The 13649-nt window shown below is 42.8% G+C and overlaps 1 protein-coding gene across 8 annotated transcripts in view; it reads right to left on the minus strand.

The window, feature by feature from the left end:
* Positions 1 to 13649, minus strand: part of LOC107377580 (disheveled-associated activator of morphogenesis 1) — a 45879-nt gene that overhangs the window by 24615 nt on the left and 7615 nt on the right. For 2 of the 8 annotated variants that reach the window (XM_015947272.3, XM_054747942.2), the window contains one exon: positions 5329 to 5415. The exons of 2 other annotated variants lie outside the window; for them this stretch is intronic. The gene's annotated coding sequence lies outside the window, so the exon portion shown is untranslated. Of the gene's footprint in view, positions 1 to 4631; positions 5288 to 5328; positions 5800 to 13649 lie in introns of those variants that run through there. 4 more of the 8 variants (XM_015947276.3, XM_054747941.2, XM_015947271.3 and 1 more) reach the window with 3 other exon arrangements.

The following is a 13649-nucleotide window of genomic DNA, read 5'->3' on the forward strand; positions in this document are numbered from 1 at the left end:
GGGTCAAATCCAAAATGCCTTTAAGATTAAAACAATCACACTGCAGGCACCCCAAGTAAAGACCATTCCTGTTAGAGGTCCACCATTTTTGGTTTTTCTATTGCCGATATGTAGGAGACCTGGTCAGCCAATGTGTACTGTCGATGTTTATGAGCCAGTTTTTATGGCCAATATCTAGACACTTTCCATCTTATTTTCATGCTAAAATGTCACTAATAGCATCAGTTGATGCACAAAAATTCTGAAGCTGAATCAGTTTTTATACTCTGTACTTTGTTCACTGCTCAGTGTTAAAGTCAGACACCTAAATAAAGTTAGAGTATTTATTATGCAGATGTTTTTAGTGAACGTAAAAAAAAACCCCTAAAATTATAATCTGTATGACCGGTGTCAGAGCTTGGTCCGCATTGCCGGCAGTAAGTCGGGCTCGTTCCCAGTGAGAGTTGGACTCCGCCAAGGCTGCCCTTTAGTCACAGATTCTGTTCATAACCTTTATGGACAGGATTTCTAGGCGCAGCCAAGGTGTGGAGGGCATCCGTTTTGGTGGCCTGAGGATCAGGTCTCTGCTTTTTGCAGATGATGTGGTCCTGTTGGCTTCATCAGAACGTGATCTTCAGCTTTCGCTGGAGCAGTTCGCAGCCGAGTGTGAAGGAGCTGGGATGAGAATCAGCTCCTCTAAATTTGAGACCATGGTCTTGATTCGGAAAAGGGTAGAATGCCTTCTCCGGGTCAGGGATGAGGTCCTGCCCCAAGTGGAGGAGTTTATCTCGAGGTCTTGTTCACGAGTGAGGGAAAACTGGAGCGTGAGATCGATAGGTGGATTGGTGCTGCATCTGCAGTGATGCGGGCGTTGTACCGGTCTTCTTAGGTGTGTTCTTACTGTGTCGTGGTTCTAATTCCATGCTTTCGTTCTTTTTTAAACACAGAAACAGTTTTGTTTACCTGTTAGTAGCTACAGTTTCGCCGCCGGCTGCCGGCTTCTTCAGGCTGACGCTGATGGTGGCGCGTCACTTCCTTCTCCGTTTATCCGCGGGCAGCAGAGGACGTTGTCGCCCTCTACTGCCCGCTCTCCCCTCTCCGACGATGCAGTCCCATGCGTGGTCCAGCGTGTAAACTCCGTCGTCCCTGTTCATGGTCCCACATCCACGTCTCCTTATCTCGATTGCTTCCTTGATCCATCTTTTGTATTTTTGTTGTTCAGTGGTTATGATCCGTGTGCTGTCCCAGTCCATTATATGGTTTTCTCTTATGCAATGATCTGTTACGGCTGACTTCTTTATTGTACTTTCTGATTCTTCTTTTGCTGCTCTTGTGTGTTTACGATTTGCCTCTTTCTCGCACTCCTTTCTGTGTTCGAAAACACACAAGAGCAGCAAAAGAAGAAGCCGAAAGTACAATAAAGAAGTCAGCCGTAACAGATCATTGCATAAGAGAAAACCATATAATGGACTGGGACAGCACACGAATCATAACCACTGAACAACAAAAATACAAAAGATGGATCAAGGAAGCAATGAGATAAGGAGACGTGGATGTGGGACCATGAACAGGGATGACGGAGTTTACACGCTGGACCACGCATGGGACTGCATCGTCGGAGAGGGGAGAGCGGGCAGTAGAGGGCGACAACGTTCTCTGCTGCCCGCAGATAAACGGAGAAGAAAGTGACGCGCCACCATCAGCGTCAGCCTGAAGAAGCCGGCAGCTGTCGGCGAAACTGTAGCTACAAAACAGGTAAACAAAACTGTTTCTGTGTTTAAAAAAGAACGAAAGCATGGAGTTGTACCGGCCTGTCGTGTTGAAGAGAGAGCTGAGCTGCAAGGCGAAGCTCTCGATTTAACGGTTGATCTACGTTCCTACCCTCACCTATGGTCATGAGCTTTGGGTAGTGACAGAAAGAACGAGATCGCGGATACAAGCGGCCGAAATGAATTTTCTCCGAAGAGTGGCTGGGCTCTCCCTTAGAGATAGGGTGAGAAGCTCAGTCATTCGGGAGGGGCTCGGAGTAGACCCGCTACTCCTCCACATAGAGAGGAGCCAGTTGAGGTGGCTCGGGCATCTGGTTAGGATGCCCCCTTGACGCCTCCCTGGTGAGGTTTTCCGGGCACGTCCACCCGGGAGGAGAACTAAAGGAAGACCCAGGACACGGTGGAGGGACTATATCTCTCACCTGGCCAGAGAACGCCTTGGGATTCCCCCGGAGGAGCTGGACCAAGTGGCTGGGGAGAGGGAAGTTTGGGCCTCTCGCCTTTGGCTACTGCCCCAGCGACCCGACTCCGGATAAGCAGATGAAAATGGATGGAACTGATACCACATAGCCAACATTCTGTTGATTAGTTAATGGTAGGCTGAGTACACAATGAGTAAACACAAGCAGACTTATCAGAAAATAACTGGACCGTGACAGCTAGGCTGACTGGCAGGTACAGATGAGATTATAATCTATCTTTTCTCGTTGGCAGCCAGAACTGTCCATGGTGTCGGAGGAGCGTCACCATTGCAGATCTGTTTGGCTATCGTGTGCTTTTGAACGGTGTGCATTGACATGACACAGGCACTGCCTCTGGGGCGTTAGTGTCACATGGCTGAGGGAGCGGAGCTGAAGTGGCTATCAGATTACAGGATTACCATATGAGATGCACTATGAGTAAAGAGAGGGGGATCGCTGCACAGGAACAGACAAAGGAAAAATTCCTTTCACCGGCAGATACATTTTACCTCCATCGCTTTGGGTCATGAAAGCTCTGTTCATTCAGGACTTTGAAGTTGTGACTAACTGACAAACTTACCCTGTGACCACACTGTAAAACATTTAGTGAAGGTTAATAAAATCAAATATGATTTAATAATCTCTTCCAATAGTTTTAACCATCTTTGTAAATTCCATTAACAAAAGTTAAATCCCATTTTTACAGAAAATAGTGCTTTCTTTATTAGAACATCTCATGATCTTCACACCTATCTCTACATGCGTTATTGTGATCATAATATCTGACATGATCTTAAAACTGGCCTTTTTAACAGGAAACAATCTGATCAAAAGGTATCAAAGAGAAAGAGGTAAAAGATGGGAGCTGATTAGTGCTCTGTGCTCATGGTTCGGTGTATAACTGAATGATGAAGAGACACACTGTTATAATCTCATCAGCTGGCATGTTTTGTCTAGCTCGCTACAGCTTTATGTACTCAAAGGGCTGAACAACTCTAGCGCTGATAGACAGGTGTTTTTCAGTCATGTTGATGTGTACTATGTTTACTTTCTAAGCATGGAGTCCTTTTAGCAGCAAATGTTTGTTTAAAAATGGCGTTTTAAATAAGTGATGTAGAAGAAGCTATCACAGATGGGTTATTTTTTTATATTTTCTCTATGGTGTTAAAAATACAGCTTTTCTCCCAAACAAATTTCTGAAATAAGGCCATTATTCTCACACACCAGACAAACTCTGAAACGCCCGGGGATTAAACAATATTGTTCATAAAAGAAAACAAAACGGCATGCATGAAGCTCTACAATATTTAGGACCAGGGAGTGAGGCTGTAAAATGTGAGGACAAAGATTAAAACGCAGGTTAAAAGACGTTCTCCTCACAGACAAGGCTGTCAGACTTGTTCTGCAGAGAGATTCTCCAACCCCCCACTCGTGTTAGCATTCTTCCACAGGTCAGACTCTCAAGAGGAGGTTAGACTTGGGGCAAAGAAGAAAAACACTTGAAAGGAGAGTTTAAATTTAACTTTTTGTTTACTCTTTTCAGGCCAGGTATCGAAAACAACGAGAAATACAACAACTTGGTTTAATGAATAAAAATGACCTGAATTAGTAAACTAACTTTTTGACTAAAAAAAGCTGAAACAATGTTGGACACAAATATTGTAAGCCTATGCCATCTACATATCCTAAATGTTCTTCTTCTTCCTATTTAAGCAAGTCTGAATTAACACATCAGCATATAATTGTCAAAATAAGCTTTGAGGATCAATAACTCATGGAATGTTACCAGTATCATCATTTAGTCAATAGTATCTGGGATGTCTGCTGTCACCAACAGATTCATTTTGAACGTTAAATGACTGAACGACTCTCCGCCCGGCGCTCGCTCCGCAGAAATAACAATAAACACTATTTTGTGCACAGCTGCTCACCATCTAACACCATTAACATATGTATTCTTCATTAATAAAATATAAACCCCACAGACTACTCGATCATAGAAGCACATCGTAGTACTGTCTTATTACCGAGTGGCAGCTTGTACTTTAAAAATCCCAGTATCTTCCTTTGTTGCTATGGCAACCCGAGCAGTGGGGGACTGGTGGAAGCTGGGTGGTTGGGTGATTTAATGTAAACCCCTTCGAATGCACATTAGCCTCCTTTTTAATCTGTGCTGCAAGCTTAAAGGCAATGAAAATAGGATTGCCTCTCTAATTCAGCAGACAAAAACAAGTAATGAAGACATCAAAGATTATAGGCTAAAAAATCTAGATCCAGCAGAATTACAAAGAATAGCTGTTAAGTCTGTAGTGATGCACGCCATGTAGCGCGTGTTAGCCTCCGGAGAGCAGCTCCTGCAAGAGCGGAACCTGAGAAGGATGAGCAGGAGCAGGAAGTAAGTGAGGAGAACGAGCAGACCCACCTCAGCTCAAGGTGACTTTCTCTCTCTCGTTGACAATGATTATTTGCACCCACTCCCCTCATCATGGAAACAAGTGCTGTTGCCTCTCTCTATCACTCACATGACACCGATAATGGGCTGCATTCGCTAAATCAGAGAGAGGAGCTGGTGGGAGGTAGCAGCTTGTAGCCTGTTGTGTGTGTGTGTGTGTGTGTGTGTGTGTGTGTGTGTGTGTGTGTGTGTGTGTGTGTGCAAGAGAAAGAGGAGGGGGGGGGGGAACTCATATTTCTACCATCACTTCACCCCGTCACCACAGCAGCCTTGTCATTACGGGGCATTCCCTACATACAGAGGACAACTCTCCCACTAAGATGTCAGCCCCGGGGCTTGATCGAAGCGCCGTGTCATCCTCCCCCACCTCCTACCCCCGGTTACTACAGTAACACCGCTCCCTGCACCAGCACCTCCTAATTAGATCGACATGACACAATCATCTACGTATTGGGAAGAGGAATCCAGCTTGTGTTATGAGGAGCGATAAATCAAACCAGCAGCCACAACTCCTCTCTGATAGCCTCTAACTATCTGCTGGTCACATGCAGTCCGCATACACACAGACATTCCACTCACAGATAGCCGGCTTCAGCTCCTGCACTCAGTTTCCTTGCACTCATTTGATTATAGGGTATAATGGACAGATTTATAGAGCTCGTCTTACCCTGTCCTGGAGAGAGCGCGTCTCCGTTGGGCTCTGGGCATTCCCTTTATATCATCAGCTCGCTGCAGAACTCAGCTTTCTGCACGCCTGACAGAAAAAAAAAACTTTTACACACCACGCAGCAGAGCATTTCCAGCACAAGGTATGAAAGCCACGCTGTTTGGGGTCGAAGTAGCTAATAAGCACCGTTCCAGAGGCTGTCAAAATCATCCGAGAGGAAAATCCCAGCTACATGGAGGCTGCTCTTTGATGGCTGCAGGGGCGAATGAGAGATAAACCATCATACAGACAACAGCTGTTTGGGATCTTACTAATCGGCCAGCTTCTCGCCAAGAACTTCTCAGGAAGACCTTCTACATCTCCCTTTCTCTGCAGAATGCTGTGAGGGCAAAGGGGACCAGCACAGATGTTACTCGCTTCAAGCCACACCCCTTTTCAACACTCCCAGTCTTAATAGGATGCAGCCGAATAGTGGCCGACGCCCAGTTCACTAACCCCCCCCCCCCCCCCCCCCCACAGGAAGAAAATAATGCTAAGGTGGATGAAGACTTGAAGACCAAAAAATAAATTTAAAAAATGCCAGAAAAAAATAGAATGAATTTTTTTTCAGTCCATGTAACCTACTTCCCAGAATTCACTTCAGCAGATAAAGAGACAGCAGGAAAAACATCCAGAGGATTTTAATCTAAACAAGTTCCGACACTCCCACACAATTTACAGCACCGTGCATTGCAGCTAATTGCTGACTAACAAAATCCAGCTTCCATAACATTCCTAAACTGCAACACTGACATACAATATGACAGACATGCAATGCCATAAAATTGTGTAAGAAATCTCATTTCCACTCATCAAACCGGCACATTCCTTCAAAGTAACTCATCTTAAAGAGCAAACTGCAGGTTAAAATTTTTTTTATAATTCATATAAAATGCTGTCCAAAAAATACTATTTAAAAAGCTTATCATAGATATTTCATTTTAAAATACGTAACAGCAGAGTTTTTCTAGTAGAACCGGACCTTTCTCAGCAAAGCTTTTTTCTAAATCTGAACCTCTGACGTAACCAAAGGGAGTTAGAAGCTCGGCTGCCTCAGCTCAGTGTGGAGAGCAGCTAGTTTTAGGGTAGAGAGGTCATGTGATCCAGTCAGTGTGTGTTTACTCGTGTTGGATTGTGTTCATGTTGATAAACTAGAATCTGTGAAGGCTGTACCAACTCCAGCCTGTCTGGACATCGAGTCCACAGGTTTCCAGATCAGAGAAACGCCTCTATCTCCGTGCCTGAGGGTGTTTCTGCAGCTGAAAACATGGACTTCTGTAGCCCACATTGGTCGGTACCGGGACAGAGAGGTCCGCGCTGGGCTCCGCAGACCCGAGGCGGGGTTTAAAAAATTAGATGTAGATTTCTGGAGCTCAGATCTTTGTCAGAATCAGGTCAGAACCGACCACCAGAAGAGAAGCGCAGCTCAGTGGGCCAGCTGGTTTCTGGGTCGGAACCAGATCAGAACCGCCGCCTGGACCACCAGGAGAGGACGCGCGGCTTTTAAAAATACCAGCTCAACTGTCTCGCTCGTGTTTGGGTCAAATCCAGCTCACAGAAACCCGCATGGGCTCCAGAACCGGATGACAGGTCTCTCCCTCTCTCTAAGAGCTAAACTACGTTGCGTGAATGGATGTTAGCGAGTATGAGACCGCTGACAAGACGCTTATTAGTATTAATATTATATTAACTGGCCGATACTATTTTAATTGTCTGGTACACGATAGTAATCAGTACAATACTGTGATGTTAGCATGAGTTTAAGCTAACATGGTTAACTCACCAGACACCTGCTGCTCCCCCGCTACTTCTCCTTAATCTCTCTGCTTTGGCCGATGGTTTCTCCCTCTGGTTGGTCTCTGCTCTCTGGGGCGAGCAGCAAACTCATAACTTTATGGTTTTGGTCCATCAGAAGTATAATTATAAACATTTAAAGTTTCCTCTGTGTCAGAGCTGGCATTACAATCCATGTATTTCTGTGGATTAAGCTAACAGGACTCCCTCAGACGTCACTTGGTTTGGCCAATAAAAAAACTCTCACAAAAATGACTCTAAAAGCCTCAATAATTCATGCTTGTGTAAAAAAAAACATTTAAAACGAGTTTCTATTATGTTTCTCTAAACATTGGTTCATGGGAGTCTCGAACCTGCAATTTGCTCTTTAAACGCAGGATTTCATCCAGACACAAACAATAATGGAACGAATCAGGAACCGTTAGAATTAGAAGAAAAACAATCCGAATCTAAAACACTAAGAATGCAATGAGGATAAAGGAGACTGAGGTCACACCACCCAATTTAATCCGTCAGTTTTTATTTGTAATAAAATTCAGACGTTCTCAAAGGGGAACAGATGTCTTCAACCTGATTCAGACCCTGCAGGTGTTTAAGCAGATGTTGGCAAAACAAGTGTCATCTGTCAGTCGTTCGTGTTCTTAACTGCAGAGGTGAGTCAAGCCCTGCTGCCGGATACCAGTGCATCAACACGCCATACTTCCTTCCATAGCACAACAGAAGGACTTTATATGCCAAAAGAACAAATGTTAACATATCTATAGATTTAGGAGTTATCACTCAAACTGTTTGGGCCAACTACAACCAGATTAAAGGATAAAATCTAGATGCAAATTAAATTCACTTCCTTCAGCTGTGGAAGACAAAAGAGCAGGAAATGGTGCCAGTCTTCAACTCTTCAAACAACCACTTTCCATAAGAGGCTGTTGTTAGAAGAGGTTAGTTATGCCACTTTCCACAACTTCTGGGTTATTAAAAGTTCAAAGCATTGCAACAGCTGCTTTTCCCTGCCATTTGGAGAAACTAGCATGTAACGCTGCCTTAAGAATTCTGAAAGATTCCCAAATCACATGTTGTGGCTAGCTGATAAAACACACGATAAGGTGAGGTGTTTTTCCATGTTTAGGTTTTGAATGTTGGTCCAATGAAAGGCCTGTGTGAAACGGTTTATCTGTGGCAGGCTGGAGTAACAGACATCAGTGGCGAGCCATGCTGGTGCAGTCATGAACGGACCACGGTGGAGAGCCGTACAGTCCTGGACAGCTGCCTTGGAAAAGAATGTCATGCAGCTGGAATAACAGACAGGAGCTGTTCCCATGGAGGGCTTCTGTTCTGGTGGGACCCATCTCATTTGTTATCCTCATCTGGCAACACCAGAAAAAAATTGGACACAAAAAGGTGGCGACATATTGGAAAACTGTTTTTTTAATCAACAATATAGTGTAAAATATTTTTAAAAAGGAGAAAAAATTTACGTGAACAAAAACGATTGAATTTTTTTAAACTTTTGCATACGAATAATTTAAAACGCTGTTGCAACCAAAGGAAGATTTAAACAAAAAGACTGATCGTTACAGGCTCTGCCCTGAATAAAAGTATCAAGCATTTTACAAACCAGAAAGGGATAAAAGCTTCTGATGGTTTAATTAGCTGGCAAACTTTCATTTTGTGGTTGCGTAGAAGATGCAAGCCCTTTTATTGTATATTTTTTGTCTTGAGGAGCTGCAGCACTTAAACACATCCATACATTTCCTTCAGGGTGGGGTTGTTTCTGTAATTCCAACCACATGGCCCTTTCCCTGAAGGAGATCCCACCACTGACAGATTCAATATCAGGATTAAAGGGGGTCCTACGAGTTTCTACCCAGCCCTTTAAAAGCTTGTAATTACTCCTTGAATCCAAAAAAAGGTCCACACAACATCCTGTATCCATAAATGTTCTGCCTAGACAAGGTAATGCTTTTAATTCATGACTCAAGTATCTACATGATGTTTGTTTTTTTTCTTATCTCATCAAACATCGGTTTCCTAGAGCATTTTTCATAACATTCATTCCATCTCAGAAACTTGTTAAAGGGACTTTACGGAGTTTTGAATTTTTTTGCTCGCGATTGCCCCCTCAGGCCAAAAGCGTAACGGCAGCTTCAATAGTAGGCTCGTGCATGAGGCACGCATGCTGTACGTGCACACTCCTTAACAAAAATAACAGCTGAGACAGTCCCTTGTGTGTGTGTGTGTGTGTGGAGGGGAGGGGGGGGAGAGACAGAGGACAGGAGAACACGCAGCTAATTCATTAAATAATTTGGTTCTGTACCTTTCTCTTCAGCACAGCCGACAAAGGTTTAAGATGGGTCAGTCCTCCTGCATGCTCAGATTGTTCCCTTCCCTTGCTTGAAAAATTGTTCCAAAATGAAAGTTGAACCCACATCTTATCTGTGAATTCAATGCCGTTTGGCGAGTCTCAAATAAAAATTTGGGCATCTTACTGTAAAAAAATATACCATTAATGTAAAAAAGAAACTCTAAATAAACGATGTTCACACCCAGAATTGAACCCAGGTTTTCTGCATGAGAGTCAGACATCTTACTAAGTGAGCTAAAGCGCCAGTGACGTCCTTTGTATCTGTAACATTTATATCCTTGATCACAGCTGAAACAACGTTCAAAGAACGGTTCGGAGCGAAAATGGCTATTTTGTTGCTAATTTGCAGGAAATATCTAGAAGAAAGTTCTACAGAAAGTAGCTAAGGGTCCTCAGAAACGTAGCTAGCTTTGTCACTAGGCGTTAGGAACAGCGACAAAGTGGCACTGCCTCTCTCTGCTGCTAAAGCTACGGATAGTAAATGCTATGGGCTATGCCTGAGCGTGAACGCGCATGAAGCAGCCTGCTCGACCCGAGCATCTCTCTTTTTCTGTGATTTTACAGAAAAACAGGCAATCACAGTAAAAATGCCAGGGCTCATTCTACAGGACCAGGGCATTGCAGGAGAATGTAAAGCCTGCACTCACTTGGCTGTCATTTCTGGGCACAATAAAAATTTTCTAAGAGAATTCTAAAATGTCCCAAAACATTCGCAAACGTTTTCCACGTTTGACTCGAACGGTTACACTGTCGAGTCTCTGGAAACCGATACATGTCCAACGCGTGTAACACAGACATTTCCTTAAAAAAATAGTCGAGGATGCATTGTGGGAATCTAGGAGTGGTCTCGACCTTTTCTCAATGTCGTTTATGGGAGTTAAAAAATGAAAAGTGAGCGATTCTATGGAAGGGGTTGGGGACTGCAACAAGAACAGACACAATTTAAGTTAAATTAAATTACAACAAAGGTCACATTTAAAGCATTTTGCAAAAGTGCAGTATAGCGCTCCGGACCCCACACGACTCTTAGTTAGTGGACGCCATATTGGCAGGAAAAAAAGGTAAACAAACACTGATCGTAAACATGAACATGAACGGGATCGGCTTGGATTTTACTTCGTCTGAGTTTACTTCACACTTTAAAACCGAAGAAATCGTTTTATATAGTCAGAAATTAAATAGACTAAACATCTCCGACCCTTACCGTGCCCCTGGGATACTTTTTAAAAACGCCAGAAGCTGTCAGAGCGGACTAACTTACCGGACCTGGCCGGGGAACGCCTTGGGATTCCCCCGGAGGAGCTGGCCCAAGTGGCTGGGGAGAGGGAAGTCTGGGCCTCTCGACGCTACTGCCCCCGTAACCCGACTCCGGATAAGCGGATGAAAATGGATGGATGGATGGACAAATAACAGATTTACAATGTAAGTAATTTAAACAGAGTGCTGTGCTGTTTGAATGTATAAACTGAACGCCAAGAGAAATCACTAGTTTGATTGTTTTCCGTGAATAAAATAAATATGTCAAGCAGGAGCGTCTCAGGATCTGTCTGAGACAGATAAGAGCAATCCAAAGTGCTTTTTATGCGTGATCTGACAATTGATCAACCATTGCTTAAAATGAAATACAGCTTAGCCGCTTAATTGCTGTAATCATAAAACACGTAAACTGCAGCACGCAGAACTTACGAGGCAACGTTTTAGGTGACGTTTACTTGTTGCTATGAGTAATAAGACAGAAAAAGCCACGCCAAAATAAGTTTAGGAAGCCCACTAAGAATCATAATAAAAGCATTGAAAATAAACACCATACACAGTTGAGGAAACGTTGATTTAAGTACCTGATATGAAGCGGTCGCTGCATAAGCAAAAACCTTTACTCTCGGGAACCCACAGTTTCATTTTAGCCCGGTCACTAGCGCGTTTTATTACAATGATCCAACGTTTGCGGCGTTCCGGATCTTGGGGAATCCTGTAGAAGGCTCATTCCTTATGTTGTCCGCGTCTGTTCTGCATCCTGGGGCACAACAGGAATCTACCATATTTCCCGTTTGATTGAGTTTTCTGACAATAACAAATAGTCCAGCTGCCGGCTTCTGCATGCCAATATGACGCCGTTTACAGGTATTTTTGTCTCAAGTTGGTTGCAGTTAACTTCTGCAAAAAGTTGAGTTAGAAGTTAATTAAAAGAGTTTCAAATCTCCTTTTTCAGATATCAGTGAACTGCTTATTGACAAAAATGAAACTGATATGAACTAAATTATTTATTCTTCTAAAGCAAAAACTTCATTCAAAGACTGGATTTTAGAAAAGTAAAATAGAAAACTACTTTTATGAACTGTAATCAATCATGTTGCTCTCAGAAACATCAGTAATATTTAAGGCTGAAGTTAAAACTCTTGAAATTTTAGATGCAGCTGCAAATAAAATCACAACATCAAATGCTGCATGTTGTAGTGAATGTGCTTATAACAGACTGACAGAATCTGAGGGTTAAAAGCCTGGGGCTTAACTTGCTGATCCCTCCAGATGTAGGCCAGCAGAGTAGAGAGAAATCAGTGGGCAAGGTTTTGTGCAGCATGCATTGTAAAATGCATAGTATTACAGCAGAGGTAGCATAACATATAAACAAACAAACAAACAAATCAAATAGAGTTAATCCTGCATAATCCAATCAGTGTCCAGTCTGCTGAGGGTGAAGTGCCTATTAGCTATCGTCACTCACGCAGATGCTGGTTCACCAGACTTCACCCAAGTGAGAAAGGTCTGAGGTTCTGGCTTCATCTTCCACAGCTGTGAACCTGACTTGTGGCCAGCTGGATGTATGAAAGTTATCATGCAGTTTATTCATGCATTCTGCCTGGCAAGATGTCTGAGATTCAAGCTGCTTATCTCCCATCATAATCTCAGCAGAGAAAAACAACATACCACCATAAATTGAAACAATATATTAAAGCTAAAATAATCTGCTAAGAAACTCACACCATTAGCAAAGGAACATTTTACACCAAAACATGCAGCAGAAAAAAGGAATGTTTGGGGAGTTTAACAAGGGCACCTGCTGTTTAACAGGATTTACCTGGCAGCTTCTGCCTTGTGGCGTCGCTGCAATCAGCTGCATGAAGCAAATGAGTACAACACAAACATCTTTGTGCTCACAGCTCCAGGACACTTAAGCACGGTTATTAAAATATTGTTAACAAAAAAAATATTTTTTAAAGATTAGAATGCCTATTTCTGACTGGACAATGAAATTTGAACTCTTGAACGTTAGAAGTAGGAAACGGTGGTTTTGTGAGTGTGAGAAACACAAAAAATATGCACTTAAAGTTGTAATCCAATCACTCCTGGGGAGTATTTAGCTGGTGATTTCATCGGACTGCATGACTGTTTAAATGGCTCACACTATAACAAAGATGCCATGTACTGTGGGAACCTGTTCTGAGCAGCAGCTCAACACTTAGTTCGAAGAAACCAGGACACCTCAAGTTTGAGAAAAACAATTCTGACAGATAAAGATAAAATGCACCCTTACAGGAAATACGACAAAAGCAGTTTAGGTCTATTCTAAAGTGATGGCTGTCAGAATGTTTAGCAACAAAGAAGCATATATTCAGTTGGAAAACCAATTACAAACTCTCTAAATTTAATTAAACTGTGCATGACTGGCATTACCTCTTCCTGAAACACCAGCTCAGTTAACAAAAAATGTGATTATTGCAGCAAATTTACCAACAACATCAGCGTAAACGCTGAACATACAACAAAAGAAACCAATACAACCCAAACATTACTGAGTCTTCATTTTATTCTGAAAATATTAAGAATGTTTTAAGCCCAACAAACATTTTGCAGGTCTTAAAATTCCTTGCCCCGACATGCTTCAGAAATCTGAGCTGATAAAGTCGTGAATTAAAGGTAAATAATATAGTCTAAACAGTTTTTCTGACCTCGATCTTTTGCTCCAACACATGTCAGGACTTGAGATTTTCATTTCTGGAGGGTGGTGCCATGTTTTAGGAACAGGATAAAGCATGTTACGGTCTGGTTAAGTATGTTTCCAGGATAGAATATCTGCTCATCAAAGCCTGCCACGCTTTTTTAGAACTGTGTAGAGAGAAAGGGCACA

This window comes from Nothobranchius furzeri, chromosome 2 (genome assembly GCF_043380555.1).
Source record: "Nothobranchius furzeri strain GRZ-AD chromosome 2, NfurGRZ-RIMD1, whole genome shotgun sequence".
Classification (NCBI taxonomy): domain Eukaryota; kingdom Metazoa; phylum Chordata; class Actinopteri; order Cyprinodontiformes; family Nothobranchiidae; genus Nothobranchius; species Nothobranchius furzeri.